At 46.8% G+C, this 20,159-nt stretch overlaps 1 long non-coding RNA gene across 1 annotated transcript in view; it reads right to left on the minus strand.

Annotated features, from left to right (window-relative positions):
- Positions 1 to 4,947: 4,947 nt before the first annotated feature.
- Positions 4,948 to 20,159, minus strand: part of LOC138680500 (uncharacterized) — a 41,460-nt gene continuing 26,248 nt past the window's right edge. The window contains exons 2-3 of the long non-coding RNA XR_011321620.1: positions 9,940 to 10,093; positions 4,948 to 5,263 (exon numbers count right to left, since the gene is read on the minus strand). This is a non-coding gene — a long non-coding RNA (uncharacterized lncRNA). The remainder of the gene's footprint in view (positions 5,264 to 9,939; positions 10,094 to 20,159) is intronic.

Genomic DNA, 20,159 nt, shown 5'->3' on the forward strand with positions numbered 1-20,159 from the left:
CTTCGTGTCACCACACCAGCCGAGGCAGGGGGACCCCCACTGCCTGAATCGATCTGATTGGCCCCGCAATCCCACGACGACGTCGTCTTCTGAGGTACCGCCTTTTTATCTGTAGGTTTCCTGTCCTTGGTGGGCGGATCCCCTTTCTCCGTGGTGCCACCATGGGCGTCAGAGAAAAGATATTTTTTATTACCTCGTCTGGGGGTGGAAGTGGAACCCTCATTCTTCCAAATGTCCTCCGAACCCGAGGTACGGATCTCGCCAGAGTCAGAATCCACAGGAGCCATTTTCCTCTTCTTAGGAGGAGGGGGCTGTGGTGTCGGGGTCTGGGAAAGGGCCACCATAGAGGACTGAACCTCCTGTCTGATGAGGGTTCTGATGCTGTCCAGAAGAGAGGGCTGTTCATTACGCAGCACTTCATCCGTGCATGGTTGGCACAGCTTTTTCTTATAAGAGGGAAGCTTGGACACACATGCACCACACTTGCAGCTGGGCATCTTATCCTTTTTAGGGGCAAGGACCTGGTCTCCCTAAGGCTGTGTGCACACGTTGCTGATTTTTCGCAGTTTTTCGCTATAAAAATGCTTTAAAACTGTAAAAAAACAGCATACATTATGCAACCCATCATTTAGAATGAATTCTGCAATTTTTGTGCACATGATGCGCTTTTTTCTGTGAAAAAAATGCATCGCGGTAAAAAAGGCAGCATGTTCATTAATTTTGCGGATTTCCCACTATATAATGTATTGGGAAATGTCCGGAAAAATCTGCCAAAAAAAAAAAACACCAAAAATGCGGTAAAAACGCGCAAAAAAACGCATGCAGATTTCTTGCAGAAAATTTCAGGTTTTTCTCAGGAAATTTCTGCAAGAAATCCTGAACGTGTGCACATAGCCTAAAAAGAGAGAGAAAGGTGAACTAAGTCACTTTATAATTATCTGGACAGCAAGGGACCTCATCCACTACTTACAGTAGGAGGGTGAACGCTAGGCTCTGCAGAAGCAGAGTGCAGGGGTTTGTCGCTGTCCATACGGTCAGTCAGTCACCAGTCACAGAGGGACCTAGACAAGCCTCTTACCTGGAGGCTTTTCCCCGACCAGGAATATATAGTATCGAGGTCGCCAGCGAGATTTAGTGCTCCTCCTTCTCCCTAGGGTCCGTAGAAACGCCGGTCATGGCTGCTGCTGGGGCCAGACGCCGGCCGGCGCGTGCGCTCCAGGGTGGAATGCACAGGGACGACACCGGATGTTCGGAAGCGTCACTTCCGGTTCACGCGTGTGGCCTCCGGCAGCAGGGAGGAGAAAGCCGGGGAGCTTACAGGAGGACCCCGGTGCACTTCACCGCCCTGCTTTACCCCACGAAGAGGCACAGGAAGGGCGGGATAGATGGTCCCAAGTCACGCTGTGGACGCGGAGATGGGAGCAGTCACCGGAGGAGAGCGGAGCCCCCAACCTCGACTGCCCGGCACATGAAGGTAACAGCGCTCCCGATCGCCGGCCACAGCAGCACTATCAGAAACCTCTTCATGCCCCATAAAAACACTGGTGGTTGCAGGAAGGGGAGGGGTATTTAACCTCTTTGTTTCCTGTCCCATATTAGGGCAGGGAGACATCCTCCTATACTTCTGTCGTGGAAGGTGACTGGAGAAATAAAGAATAATTTTATTAGTGAAGTGAGGTGATCGATCTGTTCGAAAGAGATGTTTTTAAAGCTGAAAAATATGGGAGCTAGATACTAATCAAATCTGGGGTAGTACATTCAAGAAAACTGGCACAGCATGAGAAAAGTCTTGGAGACAGAGGTGGAACGGATTATGATTGAAGAGAACAGGTAGGATAATAGAGATGAGTTGTACAGCGGTGTAGCACTGCGGAGAGAACAGGTAGGTAGTAGACAGAGATGAGATGTGGGGTGGTGCAGCACCGCGGAGAGGATGGGTAGGTGGCAGACAGATGAGATGTAGGATGGTACAGCACTGTGGAGAAACAGGTAAGGTGGTAGACAGATGTGCAGATAATGTAAGGTGGTGTAGCACTGTGGAGAGGATCGGTAGGTGGTAGACAGATAAGATGTAGGGCGGTGCAGCACTGGAGAGGATCGGTAGATGGTAGACAGATGAGATGTAGGGTGGTGCAGCACTGTGGATAGGATGTGTAGGTGGCAGACAGATGAGATGTAGGACTATGCAGCACTGTGGAGCCCTTTGTGGGTGAGTGTGATACGTTTATATTGTACTATGTTGCAGATCAGCAACTAGTGTAATGACTGGCACAGTGTGGAGGCATCAGTGTAGCAGTTGGACAGAAATAGGAACCTACCTGTAGCATTCAGTATGGATTTGAGTGGAGAAAGTGTGGCTAGAAACCTATCATTACAGAGTTGCAGTAGTCAAGATGAGAGTGGATAATAGCAACACTAAGAGTTTATGCAGATTCAACGGTGAGAAAAGTTCTGATTCAGAGGTTTTTAAGATGTAAGTAAAATGAGCTCTCAGCCTAAGGCCGGGGTCACACTCAGCGTAGGGAAATACGATCCATTTTTTACAGGCGTAATATGCAGAAATGATCCCTAAACAGTGATTCGTATGTAATCTCTAGGCAGGATGTGGCTGCGTATTTTACGCATGTCATCCTCCGTATGTAATCCGTATGGCATCCGTAATGCGTTTTTTTCACGCAACCTTACAAAATGGACATATAACGGTTTTGAGGCCTGAAATTAATTTAAGTCATCAGCATAAACCCTATTAAACCCCTTTCTGACATTGGACGTACTATTCCGTCCATCGCGGCCGGGTGTCAGCTGATTATCGCAGCTGACATCCGGCACTATGTGCCAGGAGCAGTCACGGACCGCTCCCGGCACATTAACCCCCGGCACACCGCGATCAACCATGATCGCAGTGTACCGACGGTATAGGGAAGCATCGCGCAGGGAGGGGGCTCCCTGCGGGCTTCCCTGAGATGCTCGGTACAAGGCGATGTGCTCACCTTGTACCGAGCGCCTCCTCCCTGCAGGTCCCGGATCCAAAATGGCTGGGGGGCTACTTCCGGGTCCTGCAGGGAGTACTTCCGGGTCCACAGCAGGCTCTGGTAACTAAGTGCTCCGCAAAGTGTCAGATCAGTGATCTGTCACTATACAGTGATGTCCCCCTGGGACAAAGTAAAAAAAAATTTTTTTAGGTGTGTAAAAAAAAAAAAATAAAAAAAAAATCCTAAATAAAGAAAAAAAAATTATTTCTATAAATACATTTCTTTATCTAAATAATAATAAAAAAAAACAATAAAAGTACACATATTTAGTATCGCCGCGTCTGTAACGACCCAACCTATAAAACTGTCCCACTAGTTTTTACACTGTAAATAAAAAAAAACGAGGGAAAAAAACAACGCTTTATCATACCACCGAACAAAAAGTGGAATAACACGCGATCAAAAAGACGGATATAAATAAGCATGGTACTGCTGAAAACATCATCTTGTCCCGCAAAAAACGAGCCGCCATACAGCATCATCAGCGAAAAAATAAAAATGTTACAGTCCTCAGAATAAAGCGATGCAAAAATTATTATTTTTTCTATAAAATAGTTTTTATCGTATAAAAAGCGCCAAAACATAAAAAAATGATATAAATGAGATATCGCTGTAATCGTAGTGACCCAAAGAATAAAACTGCTTTATCAATTTTACCAAACACGGAATGGTATAAACCCCCCCTCCCCAAAAGAAATTCATGAATTGCTGGTTTTTGGTCATTCTGCCTCACAAAAATATGAATAAAAAGTGATCAAAAAATGTCACATGCCCGAAAATGTTACCAATAAAAATGTCAACTCGTCCCGCAAAAAACAAGACCTCACATGACTCTGTGGACCAAAATATGGAAAAATTCTAGGTCTCAAAATGTGGTAACGCCAAAAATATTTTTTGCAATAAAAATCGTCTTTTAGTGTGTGACGGCTGCCAATCATAAAAATCCGCTAAAAATCCCGCTATAAAAGTAAAGCAAACCCCCCTTCATCACCCCCTTAGATAGGGAAACATAAAAAAAAATTAAAAAATGTATTTATTTCCATTTTCCCATTAGGGTTAGGGCTAGGGTTGGGGCCAAAGTTAGGGTTGGGGCTAAAATTAGGGTTGGGGCTAAAGTTAGGGTTACATTTACAGTTGGGATTAGGATTAGGGGTGCGTCAGGGTTAGGGGTGTGGCTAGGGTTATGGCTGGGATTAGGGTTAGGAGTGTGTTAGGGTTAGGGTTTCAGTTAGAATTGGGGGTTTCCACTGTTTAGGCACATCAGGGGCTCTCCAAACGCGACATGGCGTCCGATCTCAATTCCAGCCAATTCTGCTTTGAAAAAGTAAAACAGTGCTTCTTCCCTTCCGAGCTCTCCCGTGTGCCCAAACAGGGGTTTACCACAACATATGTGGTATCAGCATACTCAGGACTAATTGGACAACAACTATTGGGGTCCAATTTCTCTTGTTACCCTTGGGAAAATAAAAATGTTGGGGTCTAAAAAAAACCATTTTTGTGGTAAAAAAATTAATTTTTATTTTCATGACTACGTTAAAAACTGTAGTGAAACACTTGGGGGTTCAAAGCTGTCAATACATATCTAGATAAGTTCCTTAGGGGGTCCACTTTCCAAAATGGTGTCACTTCTGGGGGGTTTCTACTGTTTCGGTGCATTAGGGGCTCTGCAAATGCAACGTGATGCCTGCAGACCAATCCTTCTAAGTCTGCATTCCAAATGGCGCTCCTTCCCTTCTGAGCTCTGCCATGCGCCCAAACGGTGGTTCTTCCCCACATATGGGGTATCAGCATACTCAGGACAAATTGGACAACAACGTTTGGGGTCCAATTTCTCCTGTTACCCTTGGGAAAATACAAAACTGGGGGCTAAAAAATAATTTTTGTGAAAAATTTTTTTTTTATTTTCACGGCTCTGCATTATAAACTGTTGTGAAACACTTGGGGGTTCAAAGCTGTCAAAACACAGCTAGATAAGTTCCTTAGGGGGTCTTCTTTCCAAAATGGTGTCACTTGTGGGGGGTTTCAATGTTTAGGCCCATCAGAGGCTCTCCAAACGTGACATGGTGTCCCATCTCAATTCCAGTCAATTTTGCATTGAAAAGTCAAACGGCGCTCCTTCCCTTCCGAGCTCTGCCATGCGCCCAAACAGTGGTTTACCCCCACAAGTGGGGTATCGGCGTACTCAGAACAAATGGCACAACAACACTTGGGGTCCAATTTCTTCTCTTACCCTTGGGAAAATAAAACAAATTGGAGCTGAAGTAAATTTTGCGTGAAAAAAAGTTAAATGTTAATTTTTTTTAAAACATTCCAAAAATTCCTGTAAAACACCTGAAGGGTTAATAAACTTCTTGAATGTGGTTTTGAGCACCTTGAGGGGTGCAGTTTTTATAATGGTGTCACACTTGGTCATTTTCTATCATATAGACCCCTCAAAATGACTTCAAATGTGATGTGGTCCCTAAAAAATATTGGTGTTGTAAAAATGAGAAATTGCTGGTCAACTTTTAACCCTTATAACTTCCTAACAAAAAAAATTTTTGGTTCCAAAATTGTGATGTAAACTAGACATGTGGGAAATGTTAATTACCGTATATGCAGCGCCCCAGAGACCTGGTCGTTGCAGTAATGTCGCTCTGCCACTAAGGGGAGTGATGGTGCGTCTGATGGCACTAAAGGAGTTCATCTGACCAGGTTTCACAAGCACACATTACACTTCACACTCCGGCCACTAGGAGGAGCAAAAGGTTTTATTTATTAGGCCACTCCTCACACTGGTAAAACTAGGGGCTGGATAGGAAGTTAGGAAGAAGCTGACTGGGGTTTGTCCAGGCAACATCCCGTGGCAGGGGGTGTTGCGCGGGAGACTTCAGGGGAGCCCCTGTCAGGCGTGGGAACCTGGCAGTGACTTAGCGACAAGGACAGATCGTTACAGAGCCGCGCCTGCACTACCTTGCGGCGGCATCTAAAGAAAGGACACGAAGCGAAGGATATTGTGGACAGTGAGAAACGAGATCAAGCACAAAGGAGAGCCAGTAGGAGTCGTGCCCCGAGAACGGCAACATCCTACTGAGGCGCGTAGCTGGTGACCGGAACACCGAGGAAGTAACTGACTTTATGCCTTACTTCAAACACCGCAGGACAGTTAATTATAGGTTGGCTGTCTACCATACATCACCTAAGCAGACATAGGGGGCAACCGTGGAGAGGGGCGTCTCTAGGGTCCCAAAATAGCTCTGAGCCTTCCCGTCAAACGGTTGCGTCCTAGCCATAACAAACTTGGGGGACAGAGAGAGAAAGAACTAGAAAGAACGAGAACAGAAGTTGTGAGGACTATCCCGAATGCTCAGCAGGGAAGCACTACAACACACAGGCGCTAGTGGTAGGCAATGATTTCCACCTGCAAAGGGAACTCTGGATGTGCCTTCGGACCGGCCGGTCTCAGACAGCCCTGTTAACAGTGCTCTGGATTGAGGATCCTGAAGTCACCAGTAAAGAGGTAAAGAGACTGCAACCCTGTGTCCTCGTTATTGACTGCACCTCACACCATCGCCACCTACATCACTGGGAAGCCCTGGGGATATACTTCACCTGTGGGAAGGTATACCATCTAGCTGCCATCACATCACCCCAGTGGACCCCGAGCAGCGTCGGTCACACTGACCGAATACCACAGGTGGCGTCACGAAACCTTGACAGACTTGTATCACCTTTTATTGGACGCCCCTTAGCAGGGTCACGGACCGGGTCCAGCCACCGTGACAACCCTAGACCCTGACAGAGAGGACTGGTACCGAGTAACCCGCAGCTCTGCGTCTGGGGGCGCTCCATATATACTCGAGTATAAGCCGACCCGAGTATAAGCCGACCCCCCTAATTTTGCCACAAAAAACTGGGAAAACTTATTGACTCGAGTATAAGCCTGGGGTAGGAAATGCAGCAGCTACCGGTGAATTTCAAAAATAAAACTAGATGCTCCATACAGTTCATTATTGCCCCATAAGATGCTCCATATAAAGCTGTGCCACATATAATGCTCCATACTGTTCATTATTGCCCCATAAGATGCTGTTGTGAATTCCGTTCTGGAGCTCCCTCCTGTGGTTGCTAATGGTATTTTTGTGGGTTCTGCCCTTGGGCTCCCTCTGATGGTTTCGAGTGGAACTGCTGCTCCTTTAGGTAGCTGTGGCAGCTGCCTTCACTAATCGCCTTGCCTGGGTTTGTTATCTGCTCTGGGGTTTAGTCCATGCCTGCTGTCAATGTTCTTGGTTGGATTTGGTTCTTTTCTTGGAATTCTCATATGGCCAGTCCTTGTCTGCAAAAGATAAGTTTTTGCTAGTTTTTGTTTGTCCATTTGTTTGGACTCTATTGCTTTGCAAATATGTCTCTTTTTGTGCAGCTTGTCACTATGTGGTATTCATGCTAGCTGGAAGCTCTGGGAAAGCAGAATTGCCCCTCCACACCGTGAGTCGGTGTGGAGTTCATTTTTGTAAACTCTGCGTGGATTTTGTAGTTTTTATACTGACCGCACAGTATCCTTTTCTCTCTGTCTATCTAGTTTAGTATTGGCCTCGAGATGCAAACTCGGCTTTGGGAAAATGGCCGCCGCGATCTCCATCTGCGCACGCGCGGCATCCCGCGGCCATTTTCCTGAAGCCCCGTGCAGCAGAGCACTCCATCTGCGCACGCGCGGCCTCAGGAAGATGGCCACCCCCACCGATGACGCGGTAATAGCGCAGATCGCGCGCTTTTTCTTCACCTGCGCGCAGTGGATTCGGCACTTGGACATGCGCACACCACTACGCCACCAACGGAAAGCTGGGGAAGAAACAGTGATGTCACCACGCCCACCTGACCTGACCAGCCTGATTGACAGGCGAAACGGCGACTTTGGTAATGTATTTCGCAGCATAGGTGGGGAATCAGGGTACACTACATACACTATTGTAACGCACAGCGCAGGCCCTATTTAACAGTATTTTTATCTCAATCTGAAAAAACGGGGTGACAGGTTCCCTTGAAGACTCTAGAGTCTTCAATGTGTCCATTATGGGTCGGCGGGCCTGTTGGACCTCCCACCACGACAACTCTCATGCTCCAATGCTGAAGCAGTCCCTTATGTACTTGTGGCAGATGAGGCCTTCCAATTGATCAGGTATGTCATGAGGCCTTGTCCCAGGCGCAACATGGACCACCGGCGGCAGGTGTTTAATTTCAGACTTTCACGGGCTCGGCGACTGGTGGATTGCGCCTTTGGCATAATGTGTGATAAATGGCGTGTCCTCCAGTCTGCCATTCAGCTGAATGAGGCAAACGTTAATGAAGTCATAAAAGCTTGTGTTGTTTTACACAACTTCACAAGAATTCATGAGTGTTCCTCAGCTGACAGTGGTGAAGCCATGTTGGCCAATGTGGGTAGGCCTACACCACATGTCCTTGCTCAGCGGCGTCCCCTTTCTGGCCTAAAAGTTAGGGATATTTATACAAATTATTTTGTTTCTCCTCAGGGTGCTACTCCCTGGCAAGATAATGCTGTCTCTATGTTGTAATTTGTTTTTTGTTTTACCTATATATACATCCCTAAATATAAAATTGTTACTTTATTTTTATTTTTTCTAATTTGATATGTTTCAAAATGTTTGAATTGTGTATGGTGTAATAATGATTTGTCAAAGAAAGAAATTGGCTTGTTATTTTTTGTTTATAAATGACATAAGCCAAAATTTTTTTGTTGAACACCATGTTTACATCATATGGCTTTTGTCGCCATTTAAACTTGGCTCAAATGTACAAAATTAAAAAAATAACATTACTATCACAGATTAAATAATTTTTGTATATCACACAAAATTATCAATGACAAATAATTTTTGTAAGATTCTGATACGTTGGTGGAGGTGATGGCAGCAGTTCGGGTTGCTGCTCTTGTGGCCTTTGTTGGGCCAACTGTCCTTCACCCTGTTGGTGGCTTCTCTGTTGGGCTGCTCCAGAATCTATCTGCCCATTCTCAGATTGCCCAGATGAGTACTGGCCATAAGGGTGGATACTATGGGCATCTTGACGACAGTACACCTCACGTGAGTCATAACCCCACCAATATGGCCGTGTCGTCCAAACCCAGGTTGGGACCAGCCTCCAACACTGGGTCTAGACAAGTGGCCATATTGGTAAGGTTGCTGCAAGAGTGCCATTTGGTACAGTGTAGGCATTTGTTGGTTATGTTGGGTAAAGGGTTGAGGTGTAGGCATACGTGGAGGAGGTGCTTCAGATTCCTCTTGAGCATGCACTGGTTGATTGGTTTGCATACGCAGGACATTACATGTTGACAGCTGCCACCTCTCAAAGTACTCAAACAAATCATTAGGGCTATTTGGGGGGGTGCATGCATCAAGGATTTGAAAGCACCCTCACACGTAGCCTCCCCTCACGGGGTATGGTACGGAGATACCGGGCCAGGCTTCGCAAAAATGCCTCCTCACCATCATCCTGAGCAGCCCTGGCCAAATAATTTAACACACCAGTGTCCACATTCCTTTGGGTTTCCATTAGCTCTCTCCTGCAGACACAGCGTGAGGTCACAGCAGGCTGTGGGAACAGTGGGGCTGCTTCTGTGGCCAAGATCTTCAGGCATCACTGAAGCTGGTGCATCTGTGTGTGGGGCTGCATCATCTGGCCCAGGTGGATGTGGAACATGAGGGGCAGCCGAAGATGGATACGGAGGAATAAACATGGTAGGAGCCGTAGATGGGCCAGCCACCTCTTCTCCTTCCCGAACAGGATCGATCAATGGCTCCGATTCGGACCCTGTTGTCTCCTCTCAGTGAGATTGTTATGAAAATTTCAATTTTAGAAATCTTCTATGAGCATTCCAAACATATGTGTAATGTGGTGTGAGGTTTGTACTTACGGTCTGAGATCCATACTGGGATCCAGAAAGGACAGCCGGTCAAAATAAATAAACTTCCTTTTTGCCGGAGCAGATGACCCACTTCAGACCCGCTGCTGCCTTTCTCTCCGGTACTGGTCCTGAATGCTGCGCCAACATCTCATAACATCTTCCACTGCAATGACAGAGAAGAAAAACGGTAATTAGTCTTACCGGTAATAGTATTTACAGGAATCCATCCTGACAGCACCATGGAGGTTGTCTGTTATGATCCGGTGACCTTAGAGCCGCATGGAACTTTCTCTGAGTTGGTGGAAACTGTACTGACCGCAAATCCTGAACTTAACACTGCAACTAGAAGTAGCCGTGGGGTGTGCCTAACAAATCCTACACACCTCGACACAGCTGGAGGACTAAATACCCCTATAGATGGAAATAGGAATTCTACCTTGCCTCAGAGCAGAACCCAAAAGGATAGGCAGCCCCCCACAAATATTGACTGTGAGTAGTAGAGGAAAATACACACGCAGGCAGGAAACAGGATTTAGCAAAAGAGGCCACTCTAGCTAAATAGGAAAGGATAGGACAGAATACTAAGCGGTCAGTATTAAAACCCTACCAAAAATATCCACAGCAGAAAATATAAAAAATTCCACCATCTAACTAAAGATGTGGAGCGTATATCTGCAACTCCAGAGAATCCAACAAGACTGAGAAAACACTGACACAATCTAAGCTGGACAAGAGAAAACAAATGAATAGCACAGAATTATTAAGCACACAGCATGTGTGCCACAGAAACAAAAACCAGACACTTATCTTTGCTGATTGGCAGCAAGGCAGGAGGAACCAGACAAAGATCCAAAACCTCCCAGAACCATGGACAACTGGCAAAGACTAATGAATCCTGTACACCTAAATACCCCAGTCAGAACTGCAATCAGCAGATACACCTGGCCAGGACTGCAACTCAGGGACAACTGCATTACCAACTACAACCACTGGAGGGAACCCAAAAGCAGAATTCACAACAGTTGTCTTCTTATCCACAGTGGGACAGGAAACCACAAGTATAAAAGGATCCTCCCCCTACCAACCGTCAGTGATTTTCCAAAGTACCACATCTGTTATGGACCTGGTGGTTAGGAGCACCCGGAATGACCTGATGGTTAAACTAATACAGGACAAGCTCTGGGAAGTGGGAGCTCTGCTGACCGCAACCCCTAATCCTATCAAACACACCAGAAATAGCCGTGGAGCGTACCTAACTCTGCCTAGACGCCTCTTCACAGCCCAAGAGCCAACCACCCCCAGAGAAAGGAAATAAAGCCTACCCTGCCTCAGAGAAATTCCCCAAAGGAAAAGGCAGCCCCCCACAAATATTGACTGTGAGTTAAGATGAAAGTCACAAACACAGGAATGAAACAAGTTTCAGCAAAGGAGGCCAGACTTACTAAACAGACTGAGGATAGAAAAGGTATCTTTGCGGTCAGCACAAAAAAACTACAAAAAGACCACGCAGAGTGTGCAAAAAGACCCCGCACCGACTCACGGTGCGGAGGTGCCACTCTGCATCCCAGAGCTTCCAGCTAGCAAGGCAAAATCATGATAGCAAGCTGGACAAGAAAACAATGAACAACAAATTAACTAGCAGGGACTTAGCTTCTGCTGGAGTAGACAGGTCACCAGAAAGATCCAAGAGCGAACTGAACCAGTACTAGAACATTGACAGCTGGCATGGAGTAACGATCTGAGTGGAGTTAAATAGAGCAGCCAGCCAAAGAATAAACTAGGTCACCTGTGGAAGGAACCTCAGAACCAGCAGCTCCACTCACAGCCACCAGAGGGAGTCCATGGACAGAACTCGCCGAAGTACCATTCATGACCACAGGAGGGAGTTCGATAACAGAATTCACAACAGTACCCCCCCCCCTTGAGGAGGGGTCACCGAACCCTCACCAGAGCCCCCAGGCCGATCAGGACGAGCCAAATGAAAGGCACGAACCAGATCGGCAGCATGAACATCAGAGGCAACAACCCAGGAATTATCTTCCTGACCATAACCCTTCCACTTGACCAGGTACTGAAGTTTCCGTCTCGAAATACGAGAATCCAAAATCTTCTCCACCACATACTCCAACTCCCCCTCGACCAACACCGGGGCAGGAGGGTCAACGGAGGGAACCATAGGCGCCACGTATCTCCGCAATAACGACCTATGGAACACATTATGGATGGCAAAAGAAGCTGGAAAGGCCAAACGAAATGACACTGGATTGAGAACTTCAGAAATCTTATAAGGACCAATGAAACGAGGGTTAAACTTAGGAGAGGAAACCTTCATAGGAACATAACGAGACGACAACCAAACCAAATCCCCAACACGAAGTCGGGGACCCACACAGCGACGGCGGTTAGCGAAACGTTGAGCCTTCTCCTGGGACAATGTCAAATTGTCCACTACGTGAGTCCAAATTTGCTGCAATCTGTCCACCACAGAATCTACACCAGGACAGTCCGAAGGCTCAACCTGCCCTGAAGAAAAACAAGGATGGAAACCAGAATTACAGAAAAAAGGCGAAACCAAAGTAGCCGAGCTGGCCCGATTATTAAGGGCGAACTCAGCCAAAGGCAAGAAGGACACCCAATCATCCTGATCAGCAGAAACAAAGCATCTCAGATATGTTTCCAAAGTCTGATTGGTTCGTTCGGTTTGGCCATTTGTCTGAGGATGGAAAGCCGAAGAAAAAGACAAATCAATGCCCATCTTAGCACAAAAGGACCGCCAAAACCTCGAAACAAACTGGGAACCTCTGTCAGAAACGATGTTCTCTGGAATGCCATGCAAACGAACCACATGCTGGAAAAACAATGGCACTAAATCAGAGGAGGAAGGCAATTTAGACAAGGGTACCAAATGGACCATCTTAGAGAAGCGATCACAAACCACCCAGATGACCGACATCCTTTGAGAGACAGGGAGATCTGAAATAAAATCCATGGAAATATGCGTCCAGGGCCTCTTCGGGACCGGCAAGGGCAAAAGCAACCCACTGGCACAAGAACAGCAGGGCATAGCCCGAGCACAAGTCCCACAGGACTGCACAAAAGAACGCACATCCCGTGACAAGGAAGGCCACCAAAAGGATCTAGCCACCAAATCTCTGGTACCAAAGATTCCAGGATGACCAGCTAACACCGAACAATGAACCTCAGAGATAACTCTACTAGTCCATCTATCAGGGACAAACAGTTTCTCCGCTGGACAACGGTCAGGTCTATCAGCCTGAAATTTCTGCAGCACCCGCCGCAAATCAGGGGAGATGGCAGACAAAATTACCCCCTCTTTGAGAATACCCGCCGGCTCAGGAACACCCGGAGAGTCAGGCACAAAACTCCTTGAAAGGGCATCAGCCTTCACATTCTTAGAGCCCGGAAGGTATGAAACCACAAAATCGAAACGGGAGAAAAACAGCGACCATCGAGCCTGTCTAGGATTCAACCGTTTCGCAGACTCGAGATAAGTCAAATTCTTGTGATCCGTCAAGACCACCACGCGATGCTTGGCTTCTTCAAGCCAATGTCGCCACTCCTCGAATGCCCACTTCATAGCCAACAACTCTCGATTGCCAACATCATAATTGCGCTCAGCAGGCGAGAACTTTCTTGAAAAGAAAGCACATGGTTTCATCACCGAGTCATCAGAACTTCTTTGAGATAAAACAGCCCCAGCTCCAATCTCAGAAGCATCAACCTCGACCTGAAACGGGAGCGAAACATCTGGCTGGCACAACACAGGGGCAGAAGAAAAACGACGCTTCAACTCCTGAAAAGCCTCAACGGCCGCAGAGGACCAATTGACCACATCAGCACCTTTCTTGGTCAAATCAGTCAACGGTTTAACAACACTAGAAAAATTAGCGATGAAGCGACGGTAAAAATTAGCAAAGCCCAGGAACTTCTGCAGGCTCTTCACAGATGTAGGCTGAGTCCAATCATAAATGGCCTGAACTTTAACAGGGTCCATCTCGATAGTAGAAGGGGAAAAAATGAAACCCAAAAATGAAACCTTCTGAACTCCAAAGAGACATTTAGACCCCTTCACAAACAAGGAATTCGCACGAAGGACCTGGAACACCATTCTGACCTGCCTCACATGAGACTCCCAATCATCCGAAAAGACCAAAATATCATCCAAATATACAATCATGAATCTATCCAGGTACTTTCGGAAGATGTCATGCATAAAGGACTGAAACACAGATGGAGCATTAGAAAGCCCGAATGGCATCAGCAGGTACTCAAAATGGCCCTCGGGCGTATTAAATGCTGTTTTCCATTCATCGCCCTGTTTAATACGCACAAGATTATACGCCCCTCGAAGATCTATCTTGGTGAACCAACTAGCCCCCTTAATCCGAGCAAACAAATCAGACAGTAGCAGCAAAGGTTACTGAAAGTTGACCGTGATCTTATTAAGAAGGCGGTAATCAATACAAGGTCTCAAAGAACCATCCTTCTTGGCCACAAAAAAGAACCCTGCTCCCAACGGTGATGACGACGGGCGAATATGCCCTTTCTCCAAGGACTCCTTTATATAACTCCGCATAGCGGCGTGTTCTGGCACAGATAAATTGAACAGTCGGCCCTTAGGAAACTTACTACCAGGAATCAAATTAATAGCACAATTGCAATCCCTATGAGGAGGTAGGGCACTGGATTTGGGCTCATCAAATACATCCCGGTAATCCGACAAGAACTCAGGGACTTCAGAAGGAGTGGAAGACGAAATTGACAGCAATTGAACATCACCATGTACCCGTTGACAACCCCAGCTGGACACAGACATTGATTTCCAATCCAACACTGGATTATGGACCTGTAGCCAAGGCAACCCCAAAACGACCACACCATGCAGATTATGCAACACCAAAAAGCGAATATCCTCCTGATGTGCAGGAGCCATGCACATGGTCAATTGAGTCCAGTACTGAGGCTTATTCTTGGCCAAAGGCGTAGCATCAATTCCTCTCAATGGAATAGGATACTGCAAGGGTTCCAAGAAAAAACCACAGCGCCTGGCAAACTCCAAGTCCATCAAATTCAGGGCAGCGCCTGAATCCACAAATGCCATAACAGAATATGACGACAGAGAGCAAATCAGAGTAACGGACAAAAGAAATTTAGACTGTACCGTACCAATGGTGGCAGACCTAGCGAACCGCTTAGGACAATCGGAGATAGCATGAGTGGAGTCACCACAGTAAAAACACAGCCCATTCTGACGTCTATGTTCTTGCCGTTTAGCTCTGGTCAAAGTCCTATCACATTGCATAAGCTCAGGCCTCTGCTCAGAGAATACCGCCAAATGGTGCACAGCTTTGCGCTCACGCAAGCGCCGATCGATCTGAATGGCCAAGGACATAGACTCATTCAGACCAGCAGGCGTGGGAAATCCCTCCATAACATCCTTAAGGGCTTCAGAAAGACCCTTTCTGAAAATTGCCGCCAGGGCACACTCATTCCACTGAGTAAGCACAGACCACTTTCTAAACTTCTGACAATATACCTCTGCTTCATCCTGACCCTGACACAAAGCCAGCAAGATTTTCTCTGCCTGATCCACTGAATTTGGTTCATCATAAAGCAATCCAAGCGCCAGAAAAAAATGCATCTACATCACGCAATGCAGGATCTCCTGGCGCAAGGGAAAATGCCCAGTCTTGAGGGTCGCCACGCAACAAAGAAATAATGATTTTTACTTGCCGAACGGGGTCACCAGAGGAGCGGGGTTTCAAAGCAAGAAACAGTTTACAATTATTTTTGAAATTCAGGAACTTAGATCTATCCCCAGAAAACAAATCAGGAATTGGAATTCTAGGCTCTAACATCGGATTCTGAACTACAAAATCTTGAATGCTTTGTACCCTTGCAGTGAGATGATCCACACAAGAGGACAGACCTTGAATGTCCATATCTACACCTGTGTCCTGAACCACCCAGAGGTTAAGGGGAAAAGAAAGACAAAACACACTGCAGAGAAAAAAAAATGGTCTCAGAACTTCTCTTATCCCTCTATTAAGATGCATTAACACTTTGGGCCAGCTGTACTGTTATGGACCTGGTGGTTAGGAGCACCCGGAATGACCTGATGGTTAAACTAACACAGGACAAGCTCTGGGAAGTGGGAGCTCTGCTGACCGCAACCCCTAATCCTATCAAACACACCAGAAATAGCCGTGGAGCGTACCTAACTCTGCCTAGACGCCTCTTCACAGCCCAAGAGCCAACCACCCCCAGAGAAAGGAAATAAAGCCTACCCTGCCTCAGAGAAATTCCCCAAAGGAAAAGGCAGCCCCCCACAAATATTGACTGTGAGTTAAGATGAAAGTCACAAACACAGGAATGAAACAAGTTTCAGCAAAGGAGGCCAGACATACTAAACAGACTGAGGATAGAAAAGGTATCTTTGCGGTCAGCACAAAAAAACTACAAAAAGACCAAGCAGAGTGTGCAAAAAGACCCCGCACCGACTCACGGTGCGGAGGTGCCACTCTGCATCCCAGAGCTTCCAGCTAGCAAGGCAAAATCATGATAGCAAGCTGGACAAGAAAACAATGAACAACAAATTAACTAGCAGGGACTTAGCTTCTGCTGGAGTAGACAGGTCACCAGAAAGATCCAAGAGCGAACTGAACCAGTACTAGAACATTGACAGCTGGCATGGAGTAACGATCTGAGTGGAGTTAAATAGAGCAGCCAGCCAAAGAATAAACTAGGTCACCTGTGGAAGGAACCTCAGAACCAGCAGCTCCACTCACAGCCACCAGAGGGAGTCCATGGACAGAACTCGCCGAAGTACCATTCATGACCACAGGAGGGAGTTCGATAACAGAATTCACAACAGTACCCCCCCCTTGAGGAGGGGTCACCGAACCCTCACCAGAGCCCCCAGGCCGATCAGGACGAGCCAAATGAAAGGCACGAACCAGATCGGCAGCATGAACATCAGAGGCAACAACCCAGGAATTATCTTCCTGACCATAACCCTTCCACTTGACCAGGTACTGGAGTTTCCGTCTCAAAATACGAGAATCCAAAATCTTCTCCACCACATACTCCAACTCCCCCTCGACCAACACCGGGGCAGGAGGGTCAACGGAGGGAACCATAGGCGCCACGTATCTCCGCAATAACGACCTATGGAACACATTATGGATGGCAAAAGAAGCTGGAAAGGCCAAACGAAATGACACTGGATTGAGAACTTCAGAAATCTTATAAGGACCAATGAAACGAGGGTTAAACTTAGGAGAGGAAACCTTCATAGGAACATAACGAGACGACAACCAAACCAAATCCCCAACACGAAGTCAGGGACCCACACAGCGACGGCGGTTAGCGAAACGTTGAGCCTTCTCCTGGGACAATGTCAAATTGTCCACTACGTGAGTCCAAATTTGCTGCAATCTGTCCACCACAGAATCTACACCAGGACAGTCCGAAGGCTCAACCTGCCCTGAAGAAAAACAAGGATGGAAACCAGAATTACAGAAAAAAGGCGAAACCAAAGTAGCCGAGCTGGCCCGATTATTAAGGGCGAACTCAGCCAAAGGCAAGAAGGACACCCAATCATCCTGATCAGCAGAAACAAAGCATCTCAGATATGTTTCCAAAGTCTGATTGGTTCGTTCGGTTTGGCCATTTGTCTGAGGATGGAAAGCTGAAGAAAAAGACAAATCAATGCCCATCTTAGCACAAAAGGACCGCCAAAACCTCGAAACAAACTGGGAACCTCTGTCAGAAACGATGTTCTCTGGAATGCCATGCAAACGAACCACATGCTGGAAAAACAATGGCACTAAATCAGAGGAGGAAGGCAATTTAGACAAGGGTACCAAATGGACCATCTTAGAGAAGCGATCACAAACCACCCAGATGACCGACATCCTTTGAGAGACAGGGAGATCTGAAATAAAATCCATGGAAATATGCGTCCAGGGCCTCTTCGGGACCGGCAAGGGCAAAAGCAACCCACTGGCACAAGAACAGCAGGGCATAGCCCGAGCACAAGTCCCACAGGACTGCACAAAAGAACGCACATCCCGTGACAAGGAAGGCCACCAAAAGGATCTAGCCACCAAATCTCTGGTACCAAAGATTCCAGGATGACCAGCTAACACCGAACAATGAACCTCAGAGATAACTCTACTAGTCCATCTATCAGGGACAAACAGTTTCTCCGCTGGACAACGGTCAGGTCTATCAGCCTGAAATTTCTGCAGCACCCGCCGCAAATCAGGGGAGATGGCAGACAAAATTACCCCCTCTTTGAGAATACCTGCCGGCTCAGGAACACCCGGAGAGTCAGGCACAAAACTCCTTGAAAGGGCATCAGCCTTCACATTCTTAGAGCCCGGAAGGTATGAAACCACAAAATCGAAACGGGAGAAAAACAGCGACCATCGAGCCTGTCTAGGATTCAACCGTTTCGCAGACTCGAGATAAGTCAAATTCTTGTGATCCGTCAAGACCACCACGCGATGCTTGGCTTCTTCAAGCCAATGTCGCCACTCCTCGAATGCCCACTTCATAGCCAACAACTCTCGATTGCCAACATCATAATTGCGCTCAGCAGGCGAGAACTTTCTTGAAAAGAAAGCACATGGTTTCATCACCGAGTCATCAGAACTTCTTTGAGATAAAACAGCCCCAGCTCCAATCTCAGAAGCATCAACCTCGACCTGAAACGGGAGCGAAACATCTGGCTGGCACAACACAGGGGCAGAAGAAAAACGACGCTTCAACTCCTGAAAAGCCTCAACGGCCGCAGAGGACCAATTGACCACATCAGCACCTTTCTTGGTCAAATCAGTCAACGGTTTAACAACACTAGAAAAATTAGCGATGAAGCGACGGTAAAAATTAGCAAAGCCCAGGAACTTCTGCAGGCTCTTCACAGATGTAGGCTGAGTCCAATCATAAATGGCCTGAACTTTAACAGGGTCCATCTCGATAGTAGAAGGGGAAAAAATGAAACCCAAAAATGAAACCTTCTGAACTCCAAAGAGACATTTAGACCCCTTCACAAACAAGGAATTCGCACGAAGGACCTGGAACACCATTCTGACCTGCCTCACATGAGACTCCCAATCATCCGAAAAGACCAAAATATCATCCAAATATACAATCATGAATCTATCCAGGTACTTTCGGAAGATGTCATGCATAAAGGACTGAAACACAGATGGAGCATTAGAAAGCCCGAATGGCATCAGCAGGTACTCAAAATGGCCCTCGGGCGTATTAAATGCTGTTTTCCATTCATCGCCCTGTTTAATACGCACAAGATTATACGCCCCTCGAAGATCTATCTTGGTGAACCAACTAGCCCCCTTAATCCGAGCAAACAAATCAGACAGTAGCAGCAAAGGTTACTGAAAGTTGACCGTGATCTTATTAAGAAGGCGGTAATCAATACAAGGTCTCAAAGAACCATCCTTCTTGGCCACAAAAAAGAACCCTGCTCCCAACGGTGATGACGACGGGCGAATATGCCCTTTCTCCAAGGACTCCTTTATATAACTCCGCATAGCGGCGTGTTCTGGCACAGATAAATTGAACAGTCGGCCCTTAGGAAACTTACTACCAGGAATCAAATTAATAGCACAATCGCAATCCCTATGAGGAGGTAGGGCACTGGATTTGGGCTCATCAAATACATCCCGGTAATCCGACAAGAACTCAGGGACTTCAGAAGGAGTGGAAGACGAAATTGACAGCAATTGAACATCACCATGTACCCGTTGACAACCCCAGCTGGACACAGACATTGATTTCCAATCCAACACTGGATTATGGACCTGTAGCCAAGGCAACCCCAAAACGACCACACCATGCAGATTATGCAACACCAAAAAGCGAATATCCTCCTGATGTGCAGGAGCCATGCACATGGTCAATTGAGTCCAGTACTGAGGCTTATTCTTGGCCAAAGGCGTAGCATCAATTCCTCTCAATGGAATAGGATACTGCAAGGGTTCCAAGAAAAAACCACAGCGCCTGGCAAACTCCAAGTCCATCAAATTCAGGGCAGCGCCTGAATCCACAAATGCCATAACAGAATATGACGACAGAGAGCAAATCAGAGTAACGGACAAAAGAAATTTAGACTGTACCGTACCAATGGTGGCAGACCTAGCGAACCGCTTAGGACAATCGGAGATAGCATGAGTGGAGTC

Source organism: Ranitomeya imitator, chromosome 5 (assembly GCF_032444005.1).
Source record: "Ranitomeya imitator isolate aRanImi1 chromosome 5, aRanImi1.pri, whole genome shotgun sequence".
Lineage (NCBI taxonomy): Eukaryota > Metazoa > Chordata > Amphibia > Anura > Dendrobatidae > Ranitomeya > Ranitomeya imitator.